Below are 14,478 nucleotides of genomic sequence, written 5' to 3'. Positions count from 1 at the left end.
ACACAGACACACACACACATATATATGTATGTGTATATATATATATATATATATATATGATGTTCTTTATGCAGGATTTACTAGTCTTTGAGATTCATGCCATTTCACTCAAGGGAATTATATATGGAGAGTTAAGGATAAAAGTTGGGGTTTTATCCTAAATGCACTATTACATTTTTTCTTTCATAGTTTTATGAGGCAAGATGATGGCGAACTAAAGAGGAGGTAGGAGATCATTTTAATCCTGATTCTGCCTCTGAATAATTTTGTGATGCTTAATAATGCTCACTTGTAATTCCAGCTTCTCAGGAGGCTGAGGCAAGTCTATGACAAGTTCTAGGTCAGCCTGGGCTACACAGTGACATTATCTCAACAAAAAATAAACAAAGCCTAGATAACTGTGCGGACTTGAAAGTCATCAGATCGGCTACATTGCACAATTGTCAGGGCACCATCATCTTTGATGTAAACGGTGCCCTGGCATTTCTGTGCTGTGGAGTATGGTTTGTGAAGGGCGACTTCCTGAGTTAATGTAATGCAAGCTCCATTAGAAAGCTTATTCTCTTTAGACCTGCTTTCTTGCATATAAAATATGTAGACTGGATTAAATGACCTCGGGTATGCTGGACTCTCGAAAATGATTCATCAGTGTTACCACCCTCTGTTCCATGAGTGGGTTCTGTTTCCAGCAGGTTAGTAGAATTAGCTTTGTTATTAGAGTAGTACCTGTAATATTCATTGCAAGAGTATTTATTTAATGTCTGTCTTCATGTATAGACTTCTGTGGGCAGGATTTCTTGGCTTAAATTTCAGTTGTCTGAATCATGCAATCTGTTGTTAGAATTTGAAAGACATTTGTTTAAGGGATTGCATTAACTGTTTTGTGAAGTAATAGCTTTGACACAAAGTTGCAAAAAACGGGTATCCTAGCCAATGGTTATGAGTAAATAATTTCCAGATCTTTTAATTTTAGTTCCTTTGATCAAAAAACTACATTTTATACCGAATGTAGTTTATTCCATTGGAATATGAACATATTTTGATATTTAAATAAAATTCTGAAGAAAATAGAAATGTCTAAAAATCCCTCTTCACTTGAGATGTTGAACCATTGATAATGGTACAATATATAACTTTCCAGATCTTTCTCTTGTATATCTTATATTATTTATTAATAAGACTATTTGGACATTCTAGATTTTCCAAATTTAAGGATATGAAACTTTTAAGAATTTATTTGTACATAAAAAATAACTGTGGACCCATTCATAAAGATTTTAAATTCTAGTTTTATTCTGAATATACACTTAACATCTTTCCTTCAAAATTGTTTCTTTTTAATTGTCCAAGTCACTGCAATATCCTGGTTTCTTTAATCTAGAAGCAGTCACCTAGCATCAGTGAATGTTGATTTAATTTGACAAAAAAGTCTCTTCTGTTTTCAGAGACAGTCTGGATAGGAAAGTAAGTTGCTTGCTTTATACAACTTGTCATTTTGTTTTGTTTTGAATTCTACTGTAAGTGCTATACAGTATAACCAAGAAACATCTGGATACAGTTTAATGCCTATTAAAAACTCAGAAAAGTATGCATTGTTTCACTGGCAGAGAGTCTAAGGAAAATTCTTTTGGGGAAAAGAAGTAATTTCACTCAGTTCTACTGCTGCTGCAAGGCTGAGCCGTCTTTGAGTAACTGCTCTCCAGAGAGGATGATCATATACTCTGTGGTGCTTGGGTTTCTTTTGGACTGGTTGTAGTGTCTGCTTTGCTGCATGAAAAAACAGTATCTTAGGTGCAGCCAAAAGAATGCCTTTTTTTTTTCTTTGATTTTGAATAAGACATCACTGCTACAGCCCTCAATTCTGGTATTTCAAGGAATGTGTTAGCTGGATAAAATTGACTTTTGGCATTTACATTAAGCAAGAACATTGGAGCTCAGTTTTAAGTGATACTTAAAAAAATAAGGTGCTGGGCCGGGGCTTTAGCTCAGTGGCACTGTGCCTGCCTTGCAAGCTCAAGGTCCTGAGTTCTATCCCCGGTAGCCCCCAAAAAAGTGCTTTTTAAATTTTACATATTTTTTGTCCCTTATATTTCATGTGTAGTATTTAACATATTGAATTACCCTGACTTCAGAGACATTCCAGAGTATGTGAAAGTGCAAAGATTATTATGAACAAATGAGAATATACTCTTACCTGCTTTTTAAAAAGGAAAGTAGTCAAATATGGTGCTCTGCTTTGTGTATAAGTTGTCAAATACAAAAATTGATTAAGCAACATGTAAAAGTTTTATGTATTATAATTACCATGGTTGTTTTATGTTATACCAACAGCAACACAGAGTGTGGTAGGAAACTGTGTGTGTGTGTGTGTGTGCGCACGCGTGTGCATGTATAAACAAAGTGAATGAGGGAGAGAGCAGAAGAAAGACTAAATAAACTAGAATTGCTTGACTTATGATTTAAAGTGCTGCAAGCATTAATTAAATTTGGCAATTTGGCTTTCACTTTATCTTGCGGCAAGAGACGAGGATTGGGAACACAACTTTATTTTTTATGCAATATTTTGGTATGTGTTTAATGAATATAGGATGTCCTGAAGAGGAGGTGTTTGAAAGAAGCCAATGTTAAAACATTTTACTTAGTAAGATTACTGACTAAGCTCTTAGGAATACAGTTTTAAAAGTTTGTGGATGTGTGGGGTCTAGCTTATCCTGGTTTGAAGTTTTTAGAAAGTTCTTGAGCCAGAAAATTTTGGATTAAAAGCATATTTTTGGAACAAACTGCAGGAATCAGAATTCTTAAATAGCAGTAGGCCAGTTAATTGGCTTTGTGTTGATTTTGAAGCTTTTTATCAGTTGTAGTGTCCTTGGCATAATCCACCAGGCCTCTTCCCAGCCTCCCTCAAAGCCCTGACCCCCAAAAAGCTTTTAACTGCATAGTGTGGGTCATCTTAAGACTGCCTACCTCTACAGCATTAAATGTCAGTTTTACATTGTCAGTGCTCATTAAATTGTAACAAAATATTAAAAACCCTTACCCATGTGGTTTACACAGGATATCAGTGAATTATTTGTCTCTATTAGTGTAAAAATGGTTAATTTCCTTTGGCTACTGCTTTTATATTTCAGCTATGTTTTAGAGGACTTTGGTATGTTATCTGTCTATCACCAATATCTATATTTTTCTGTTTTGTTTGGAGACAGAGTCTTCCTAAGTTGCCCAGACTGGCCTTGAACTCATGATCTTCTTGCCTCATTCTTCCAAATACCACCATGCCCAGCAAAACAATGTTCATAGGGAAATTAAAAAAAAATAATAATGATAATGGGTTGGAATCCAGAGCCTTGCATGGGTTAGGCAAGCTCTCTACCACTAATCTATACTCCAGTATCTCTGCTTTTAAAATACTTGGATATATATATGTATATGTATGTGTGTGTGTGTGTGTGTGTGTGTGTATCTATATTTTTTTTGGTGGTACTAGGGATTGAATTTAGGACCTTGTGTTTTTCAGGCAGGCACAGCACCACTGAGCTATATCCCAAGCCCCAATACTTAGTCATCTTTGATTGATCCTATAAAAATAATCACTAAACTATATGACCTTAATGATAAATACAAACTTCATCATTATGTGATATTGAGGGTGGGTGGAAAGAGAGATATACTGTTATAAGTAGGATTTTGTGATTTTTGTTTTCTTATGGTATAAACAGTTTCTCTCATAGCATCCTGTATAAAGTAATATTTTTTAATTCTTTTTTTTAAACATGAATCAGGGTCTCACTATGTTGCCTCACTCCCCCACATTGAACATCTTAAATTTGTGTTTTACAAAGTGAATTGTTTTTCCTTGGATAATTAAACTAAATAGTATCTGCCTCTGTGTTTTACTACATTATTCATTTTAACCTAGATCTCTGTTCATTTGTTGAGCCTCCCCTCTGTTGTTTGGAATAGAGAGCACAGCTTTAAACTCCTAGGATATCCACAATTGGTACACTAAACTCATGTATTAGTTTTTAAAGAAAAGAAAAATCATAATATTTGTATACTTTATTCTAAAAGCTTAAATCCTTTTTGTATTTACCTAAACCGTGATAGGTTGCTCGTGTAGCTTTCCTACACTGTATGGTGTGACTTCCTTCTTTAAATATTAATATAAGTAAAGTAGACCTTTAAAATGTTCAACTGCACAGATATTTATTGGGTACTTAGTGTACAGTGCTTTCTGCTGCTCTATGCAGATAACACAGCGGTGAGCCTTTAAAGTCCCCCTGACATTTTGTCTCCTTTTCCCCTCTCTGTCGCCAGACTGGCTCCAACGAGTTCAACGAAGAGTACGCAGGGCCCTCAACTCAGCCAAGGAAGTTCTTGGCTCACTGCAGAAAAGAATTTATGGGAAAAGAAAGAAGGGAATGGAATTAATACGAGAAAATGAAAAATAATGGAAACAAAGTCTGTAGATAAAATATACTTGACAAGTCCTGTGTATTTTCCTCTGATTTAGGGATGTCCCTAAAATAACTTAGGGATGTTCCTGTGAGAGACATAGGAAAGTGTTATTAGGGAGAGTTAAGGAGGGACACACTCCAGGCTCACCTCGAGGGAGAGGTGTGATGTGGTCTGAGGTTAGTGTTATATATGTATTCTGGGAGGTATGCTTTTTAAGATGGGTGACCTGAGGTGTTTTGCCTAAAAACATTCTTTGAATCTGTTTTTGTTGTTATTTAAATCTTAAGGTCAGGTTTCTGCCTTTTACTTTATCAACTAGGTTAATTTATGAACCTTTAGTGTCCTTAAGGGGTTTAAGTGTGATGGGCCTGGAAGAAAACAAGTAAGCCTAAGGCTTAACAGATGCAGAGTACAGATATAGATAACCCTGGGTAATCCTGTGTCTTCAAGTTGCGTTCTTAAAAGTACAGCTAGAAAATTATGGTTTTCATTGTGTCTCTTCTGTGTTTATTTCTTGTATCTCATCTTCACCAGTTTAGCTCATATCCATCCCTGCAGTTCCCTGCTTGCATCTCTCCTTACTAGGCTGGAGCATCTTCCTCACCTCAGCTGAGCCAAGGGTCCCTGCCCGCCTTCACAGCTTGGCAGACTCACACTGTACACAACACAGAATCTAGGCTCTTGAACTGAGCAACAACTGTTGCCCCTTGGTCCAAGGACCCCCCATTTAGAGCTTCTGCCTACCTCCAGACACTCCATTCCTCTGGCTGCCTTGCTGCTCTGTCTGCTTCCACTTGACAAGTGCTGTGTATTTTCCTCCAATTTGTCTAGGCCAGCTTCGGGATCCCCTCATCCGTGGTCTGTGGTCTGTGGACCTTTTCTCTAGGAAGGCGCTTGACTCATTGTTATGTCTTTCTTACAACTAAGCCATCTGCAGCAGCTCTGAAACCTAACCATGCCAAGTACACGGTAGACATCAAATACTTGTTTCAAGTAGTATCCCGAATTATACTCATTTGATACAGTATTTCCAGTCCACAATTTTGATTGATTACAGATTTTAGTTTAAGATCCAAAAGCAAAACAACCATTAATCACACTGAAGAAGTGAATCATTCAAGGGATTTTATTCATTGAAAAGCAAAGCCAGACTGAAAATAAACGTGACCATTTTTATGAAAAGAAACTTAATTTAGTGCCAGAAATGGAAGTTTGTGGTAGAACATTTGCCTAGTATATACACGGCCCTGAATTCAATCTCCAACACACACACACACAGCTTCTGTGGTATCAGAATGGTTCACAATGATCCATGAACTTTCTTCAGGGTGTACAAGTCCAAGTTCACTATCACTGTTGTCCTAATTTAGGGATGCCTGAAAGACCCACTCTTTTAAACATGTCCCCTGACTCTGGCAGGGTACCTTCAGAATAGTGTGAATTTAGAGCCATCTCTTAGGTCCTAGAAAACTTCTACTGAAATGGAAATAGTGATGGGGCTGTGAGTATAAAACTCTTACTAGTGAAGAGCAGTGTTCTGTGGAGTAGAGCTCTGGGTCTGTGGCAAGTACGGGAGAGGTGACCGTTTGTCCCTCGGTTCTCATTTTCCCCTCTTCTGTGGTTACGGAACTTTCAGCCAGGTACTCGTAGCGGGTTTTATTGGTATCTGTTTCCCAAGCCTCCTTTTAGGTCAGTGTGGCCGAGTGATTAGTCTGTGGCCACTTGAGGTCCCTGTAGTGTTTTTGGACGGAGTTTCTGTGCTTGTTGTTTCTTTACCCTGCTGTCCTGTTTAGTGAAACACAGGCGGTGCTATTTTGGGCCGCATGTTGAGGTCATGCATAGCAGAGGATTGCAAAAGGTGTGGCCTGGGTCCTTGATAGCTAGCTGGGTCCTGTAGTCCTAGACAGCCTATGAAAGATCCAGAGATAAATGTTTGCCCTATTTTTTACCACTCATTTCAATTTTCTGTCACTTCTAATTAACTAGACTTTGAATCTTGAATTCAGTAGTATGCTTTGTGGCTTTGGACTATCTAGATCAACAGCTTTGAAGTGTTAAGCTTTGTTTTAATAAATTATTGTTTTTAAAATATCTTTTCTGGGCTGGGGCTATACAGTGCTTGCTTCATATGTTCGAAGCTCTGGGTTGGACACTCAGCACCCCACTCCAACTCCATATTATTTCTAAAACAACATTTTAATGTTTCTGAAATTAGAAAATGTTTCGTTAAGTCAACCGTGTAGCTTTGGCCTAGAGAAGAATTTGGCATCTGGCTTTGATAATCTGTAGTTACCACGTAGAGTGGCTAGAGTTAGAAAAATGTTGACGTGTGAATACAACCTTAAAACCAGCAGGTAGCTGTAGGCAGCCAGGAGGGATAGACTTGGAGCAGTAGATTCAGAAAGAGCCTACCAGGTGCTTGCAGCCCAAGTTTCTCAATTTCTTCATGGAGTCCTTTTTTCTTTTTTTTTTTTTTGTACCGGGGATCGTACTCGGGCTCTTGCGCTTCAGAGGCAGGCACTGGAGCCACTGAGCTAAATCCCCGGCTATATGGAGTCCTGTTTTGTAGTCTCATTTGGCTTTTGTTGTGGCTTGACTGGAAAAGCTAAGCTTTTGGGATTTCAAAGGGAGCTAAGGGCTGAGCAGTGGTAGAATACTTGGCTAGCATGCATGAGGCCCTGGGTTCAATTCCCAGCACCAAGAAGCAAAACAAAACAGGAACCAAGATAGAGGGTTCATTTGGTAGAGTTATTGTAAGTGGAAAGGGAAAATGGGACAGAGAGTTATGGTTCAGTGTCCTAATTCCTGTGCTTTTTTGTGGGGTGGTGGTGGTGGTGGTGGGGATTGAACCAGGGCCTTCATGCTGAACTACATCCTCAAACCTTTATTTTTTATTTTGAGACAGTCTCATCAAATTCCCAGATTTAATGTGCAATCTTCTGTCTCATCCTCTCAAAGTGCTAGGTTTACATGCGAGGGCTACTATACCCATGTTTTTATTTAGTTCTTTAGAGTTTAAGAAACAGATACAGTCATCTCCTCTTATCCATGAAGACTTCTTTTCAGGATTCCCAGTAGATTCCTGAAGCTGCAAATAGTACCCAACATACATACATACATAGTTTTAAAAATATATACATACCTATGGTCAAGTTCAATTTATAAAGTTACACTTTCCCTTTTGTCAGCATCTAATCAAGGGTGATGGTTAACTTAGTGTACGTGTGGTCCTTTGAAGACATTTAATTACTCATTACTTGCCAAGTTTCTGTTCTTGTCCTTAAAACTGCACTATACTGGTAAGATTTATTTTTGCCAATAGTATGAGCTTTCTGTATTACATCGTAAGATCTTTGACAGCTATGCCAAACTCGAACATGTTGACAAAAATTCAGAGTGGAAACTCAGTATCAAGTATGCTTAAAATGACTACAGTCACAGTTAGGCTTTTTAGTTTTTGCAAAGTTAAACTAATGTGTTAGTACAAAGACCTCTTAATTTACAATGTAATGACTATGATAATAGACTGGAGTTTTTTTTTGAAAAATGGTGTGATTTCTCATATTTGTTGGGAGGCAGTTTAGAAGCTCTATTTTACCTGATTTTGTGAGTGTACATTATTTTAAAAAATAAACATTAATTGTACCCAGATAATGACTCTATGGTGTCCTTGCACTGAGATAATCTATCTGAAAGAGTTCAGAAAAAAAAAAACCCAAAGTATTTTAGTGATGGTGAAGTACAAATGAAAGCCCGTGTCTTTGAACTAGATATTAGATGAGTTCAGGGTTACACGGACCGTGATGCAAAGTTTCGTGGACCAAACTGGTGGCCCACTGGTCTGTTAATTTGTTATTTTTTCTACTGAAGCACAGTCATGATTATTCAGATTTATACAGTGTGTGGCTGCTTTCATTCCACAGCAGCAGAGATGAATAAATCCGACACAAACTATGTGTCCCATTAAACCTAAAATATTTACTCTTTGGTTTTTCATAGAACTAGTTTGCCATCCCTTCTGCCATTAAATTAACATGAAGATTTCTTAAAAGAAGCAAAGACATAAAGCAACAGGGAGGTGGTTCTGTGTGAAAAGAATGCATTATGATAAAATATTGTTTGGTGAGGACTGTTTTCCTCCTTACAAGTGCAAGTATGTAGAACACTGTGTGTGTGTGTGGCGGGCTGCTGGAGGTAGAACCTAGGGCCTTATGAATGCTACGAAAGTAGTTTACCGCTGGAAGCTATACCCACAACCAAGGAAATTGCCTTTTTTTCCCCAGGCTTAGAACCCATTACCTTCAATATCTAGTAGTCATCAATAAGTAATTGCTGGATCGTTGCTGGAATGTTATCATTTAGTTGGAAGAATTATAATATCACTGATGGCAAATTTTAGTGTAAGCCTTAATTGGTATGATGTGCTATAAATTGAACGTGGACATAATTTTTTTTTAATGGTACTGCGCATTAAACCTAGGACATTCACACTCAGTTACAGGCCTGGCCCTTTTAAAATTTTTACTTCAAGACAAGATAAGCTGTCTTCAATAAGTTGTTCAGCTTGGGTTCTGACTTTGATCTTTCTGCCTGAGAGTTCCAGAGCGCTAGGATTACAGGTGTCCCCCACCATGTCCAATAACATAATTAATTCTTTAGAGACATAAATTCTTCCCTTATTATCTTAATGCTTTAAACAACTATTTCCAGTTCTCCCTCTTTTGGGAAAAGACTAAGTTGGCTGTCATCCTGTGGCCTGCTTTATCTAGTGACTTATCACCAGAAGTGTTGTGTGTCACTTCTTGTAAAGGGAGGAGAGGAGGGAGTACACAGTTTTCTGAGGACTTAGTGCTTGGTGGTTGAGGAACTTGCATTAAGTGAAGTTTTTGTTGAATGAATGGTCAGCCAAGGGTTATGGGCAGAAATCCCTGCTCATACCACTGGACATTTGCATTAAATCATTGAAATTTGGAGTTGGTTATTGTTGCAGCAAGCTGAACCTATTCTGAGGGATAATCTTCTTAAAGATCTTTATCCCTCAGGGGCTTAAGTTTCCAAATTAGCCCAATAATAAAAATGAATATGTTTTATTTGTTTTAAATATTGCTAAGCATTTAAATCATTGCTGTCTGTATAAGCTTCTCTCCATTGAAGGATACTTTTGGATTTATACCAACATCTTCGGCTAAAATGTTTTTCCTATTGCTACTCATCCTCGAAGTAAAGGACCATTTTAACTTTTGTTGCTGTTACAAGTAGGGAGAGAAAAATCTGGAAGGAATCTAATCTTTCTTGTTGGTGCCTGCACTGGAGTGTGGATGGGAGCAAAGAAATAAGGTAGAGACACCGTCCCCATCTGGGCAGTGTAAGGCATGGAAGTATTTTCTTTGAGTGGTTGGGGAAAGAGTAACCACTGTGTCCACTATATTCCTTCGAGAGATCAGTGAAAAAGTGACTTTGTCCTGGAAGCTGTGCTTAGGACAAAGGACATGTGTTGCTGACATTTTGAGATCCAAGAGCAGTGTTTCCTGCATCTTCCAAAATTCTGAGGGGAAATAGAGTTAGGGGGAAAACGACTTTGAACCTGTTAGATGCCAGATGTGCTGAGTTTGTGGTCTCAACATTGAAGAATGAAGTCACAAACCAAAGGAGGAAATTAGGAGAGTTTTATTAGAATTAGGAGAAGAAGAACAGTTTCTGGATTTCTGGGAGAGGTCCCAAGTGGGTGGCACTGAAACTCTTTGTCATGGTGATTTATACAGTAAAATCACAGCATGGATGCAATATGGGTCAAACTACAATCAGAATTACAGTATAGAATTACAAGTATAGTTAATAAGCTAATATTGAGTCATGTAGCAAGGGTATATGGGGGGGAAAAAAAAGGCTTTCCTAAAAGGGGTGGGTCCGAATAGTCTGGTGCCTATCTGGGCCCACTGGACCAGGTGGTGCTGATTACGGTATAATCGCAGGTTGCTGTTCATCTGTAGGGAGCCTTGCATCTTTGGTGCTTGTGTCTCCGTCTTGAGGCCTGGCTCTGTTCAGATTCACCTCCAGCCACAATCTTTGTGTGTCTCATCTATGCTGACTTCTTCCCCAAGGGCCCAATTCCACTCTTGAGTGCATATTGATTTCTAATTTAGCTGTCTATAATATTACTACTTATAAAGAAGTATCCCTACTTGCCATTATGGGAGAATGAACAAAGATCCAGTCTACCTGCTTCAAGATAAGAAAGGTTGGTATAGGGGAGATGGCAATCAGGGATTCTTTTCAGAAAGCTAGATTTAAGAGGCCTTCGACAGAAGTCGTTTTGGGATTTAGCAGTTGTGCACAGTCTTCACAAGGTTGATCTAGCGGGCCCCAGAAAAAGAGTCCTGCAAGATTTATCATTGAGTCCATCTGCATGATCATTTGGAATTTGACAGCCTCTAGGTGAGAATAAACAAATTTTACCAAGAGATTAAGCATGCATGGTCTAAACATATGATCCAGAGTAGAAAGACAGATTGGGAGGGAAAGGGGCCAAGTCTAGACTCTGTTTTTAAGGCTTTGGAATAAGGTTTGTAACCAGTGAGGTCCTAGACCCACCTACTCATGGAATTTATCTGTAAGTCCGATATTTCTTTTATTGTTTAAGATCTTTTATTCTTGATATGAATTATATATCTAAAGATAACAGGTTTTATTTATGAAACACAAGTTCTTTTGGTTTTGGCTGTGAGGAGATCAAGGTCTCTGTGGTACTGAGGGACTATTTTAGATAAGGAACTTAAAGATTCTTGCTGAGCTTCTGCAGCTGCTACTGTGGCTTTTCAGCCTTGCTGAACCATAATAGTGATCAGCTACAGGGGTAGCTGGAGACTTCTATCAAGGGCCCGTGTAGTAATTAGAGCCCTCTTTCCACACCTAGTCTATTATATATCTTGTTGATAATATTTTTCTGCTGTGTGTTTCAGACCAAGTTAAAGTGGGACCTGTGATAATCAAAATTAACCTCTTGCTATGGATATGAAAGTCACTTAAGGGTCCTCAGTGGTTACTTTTGGAGCCATGTACAGAACTTCTTAGCTCCTCTGTCAGTGTCAGCTGCCAGGATGGGTCATAGTCTCATTTGACCGACCATGCGGCTTTCTGTTGAAGCACGGGAGATGTGTCTCTCCTTGGTGACCTTCCTTTTTATCACATTGTTACTGGTTGACTCAGGGGTCCAGCAATCTTCCTTTTCATGAGGTTGGTGACTCACCAGAGTTTTAGGCTTCTGTTGAGAGGTCCCCTTGTATCCTGGATCCTTTTTGACTTTAGAGGGCCAACTCCAAAATACTGGCTGTCATCTTAGCCTAGTTACCTATTTCACTTTGTTTTTCATGCCTCAGGTTTTTTTGTTTGTTTTGTTTTTTTGTACCGGGAAATAGAACTTGGGTCCTCGTGCTTGTGAGGCATGTGGTAGATCCACTGAGCTAAATTCCCACCCGCCCCCCTCAGTTGTTAGCAGTTACACCAGTACTACAGAGGGAGCAGTAGGTTTAACTACTGTGGTAGATTAACTAATGGTCAATTTGGAATGCCCAGCTAAACTGGGTGAGCATGGTTCTAGAAGACCCATCTGAGGATTGTTGCCAATGGCATAAAAAGAGAACTGGAGGGGAAGATCATATGCTGTTGACTTTTCTGGGGAGAACTTGGCTATTCTTGTCATTGGAGAAGCTCAGATCCTCACTGTTTCTGGGAATGGATGCTGTTCTTATCGGGGGAGCTCTGGTCTTGGCCTTGAATATTGCTTCCTGGCTTCAGTGCAGACCCCTCAGCCTGTGGAACAGATCCTTCACCCTACTGGTTCAGGCTTTCTAGCTTCCACCACTGGACTTTGGGCCTTCCTAGTGCAGATCCTTGATACGAACTTGTATGAGACATTGCCATGGGATCCAAGCCCTCAGCTGGATTCTTCAGATCTCTAGCACATGGACAGGTCTCTCACTCCCCTGCATTTGACTCTTTGGATGAATGTTATGAAATAATCTTATAAATTATATGTCCTGTATCAAATCTGTTCACTTACAGACCCTGACTACAGCAGCTATCAATCTTATCTGGATATCAAGTACTATGAAATATAAAGTGTGACCAGTTATTTATGAAATATAAAGTATGAACTGTTGTTTCTTACCAGTCATGGTTATCATAAAATTCCTGTAGAATGTTAACAAATAGCAATTATAAAGTTTTACAGGGAAAATTTGAAATCAAGACCAACATAGTGTTGTAGCATGACAATCATGGTGACATTATATTAGAATAGTTACATTTTGTCATGTCTCTGAAATATATTTAAATTTCCATTTTAGTGTAAAATAACCTTTTAGTCACTTGCTTTTAGCTAATTAGAAAATATTACATGACAAAAAGAAACTTTTACCTAGATATTCTTTATAGTTATCCAGTCTTTAGAGTGACATTTCCTGGACCACATAGTGTTTAGATATCTCTCATTTTTATAACACAGTTACATAACAGTCAAACAAGTATAAGCCTGAGAAGGTGACTACCTCACCTAAGTGGCTTACTTGTTGGAACACAAGTAAAGAAAAGCCAGATGCCTGAGCCTGAAAAAGTGTGTCACCATAAACAACTTCAATCTGGAAGTCACTAATATGATCAGATGGTTTTTCAATCCTGTTTCTTTGAAGACACTTGGAAAACACAAATATATTTAATATAACATGAGATTAGTGGTACTTAGCATCATAACTATAAAGAAATCTTTACATATACTTGTTTTTTATTTTATTTATTTATTTATTTTTTGTACTGGGAATCAAACTTGGGACCTTGTGCTTGCAAGGCAGCAGAACCACTGAGCTAAATCCCTGGCCCTTGTTTTTTATTCTTAAGGCAAAAATTAGACTCCTTTAACAGTTTTTGCAGAGTAAATATACAGACAAGAATTAAAGACATCTTTAGTGCTCTGATAAATTTAGGAAACTGTATTAATGACTGAAAACAGACTTATTACTCTCTATATACATGTATCTGTTTCATACAATTACTAAGTGCTTATGTAATCACAGCTAGTAGATGTGGATGAAGTTATAAATGGGAGAACCACGTTTAAGGAATTAAACATTAATTAAAGGTAAAAAATCTTGATCATTTAATATATTTAAGGTATAGATATATGTTGTATAAAAGAAAGCATCTATTACTTTGTATGTATTATATATATAGTCTTACCTGTATAAACTTCACTTTAAGACTTGGACTTGAGCCGGGATTTAGCTCAGTGGTGCTGCTGCCTGCCTCACAAGCACAAGGTCCTGAGTTCGATCCCCAGTGCCCCCACCCCCAAAAAAGACCTGGACTCACAGTGTATCTTTTTTTAGACATACGCATATATTCCAAAATACATAAGTTATGTCATAAACTAAGGTAATGGTTGTTTGTTTAACCAATCATAAACTGATATTAAAAACATTTTATAGGTTAACATTTAAATATTCTTTAACTCTTAAAGCTCACTTTGTAGTACCAAACACTTAATGGAAAAAAACCTTTGCTTTTCAATTTAGTTTTTAAAATTTAATCAAGAACATCTTAATACAGTAGTACTTGTTTCACAAATGCTTCTGTTTGCAAGCCAGATTGTTTTTGTTTGCCAAACTTGACGACAGCCATCTTCCCACAAAATGTAAACGTGGCCATCTTTTCCAAAAACATAGAACAAATTAAGTTTATAAACCAAGATACCACTGTATTTTAAGGAAATCTTATTGATTTAGACAGAAAATTTAACCTTTTAACTATTGCCCATTAAATATATCATAATAATGTATTTAATACTGCGTGTTGGGATATGCCATCATGTGAGGTAAAAACTGGAGCAGTCCCATCAGGGAAAACTGAACAAATTGGTTCAGGCACCCGCTTTTCAGCTACAGAGAGTTTTGTCCAGCAGTTTCCAAGCCCAAGGGGTTCTTACTTAGTTATCTTAACAGTTACTTTAAGTTTTTTTTTTTTTTTTTTTTT

At 37.9% G+C, this 14,478-nt stretch overlaps 1 protein-coding gene across 4 annotated transcripts in view; it reads left to right on the top strand.

The window, feature by feature from the left end:
• The window catches only part of Mtus1 (microtubule associated scaffold protein 1), a 137,065-nt gene that overhangs the window by 10,450 nt on the left and 112,137 nt on the right, over positions 1-14,478 (top strand). The window contains exon 1 of one of the 4 annotated variants that reach the window (XM_019207147.2): positions 470-692. The exons of 2 other annotated variants lie outside the window; for them this stretch is intronic. The gene's annotated coding sequence lies outside the window, so the exon portion shown is untranslated. Of the gene's footprint in view, positions 1-469; positions 693-14,478 lie in introns of those variants that run through there. One more of the 4 variants, XM_010621778.3, reaches the window with a different exon arrangement.

Source organism: Fukomys damarensis, unplaced genomic scaffold, assembly GCF_012274545.1.
Source record: "Fukomys damarensis isolate Sample0158 unplaced genomic scaffold, DMR_v1.0_HiC HiC_scaffold_18, whole genome shotgun sequence".
NCBI lineage: Eukaryota > Metazoa > Chordata > Mammalia > Rodentia > Bathyergidae > Fukomys > Fukomys damarensis.
The sequence above is the reverse complement of the archived record's forward strand: the minus strand, read 5'-3'. Positions and strand labels throughout refer to the sequence as shown.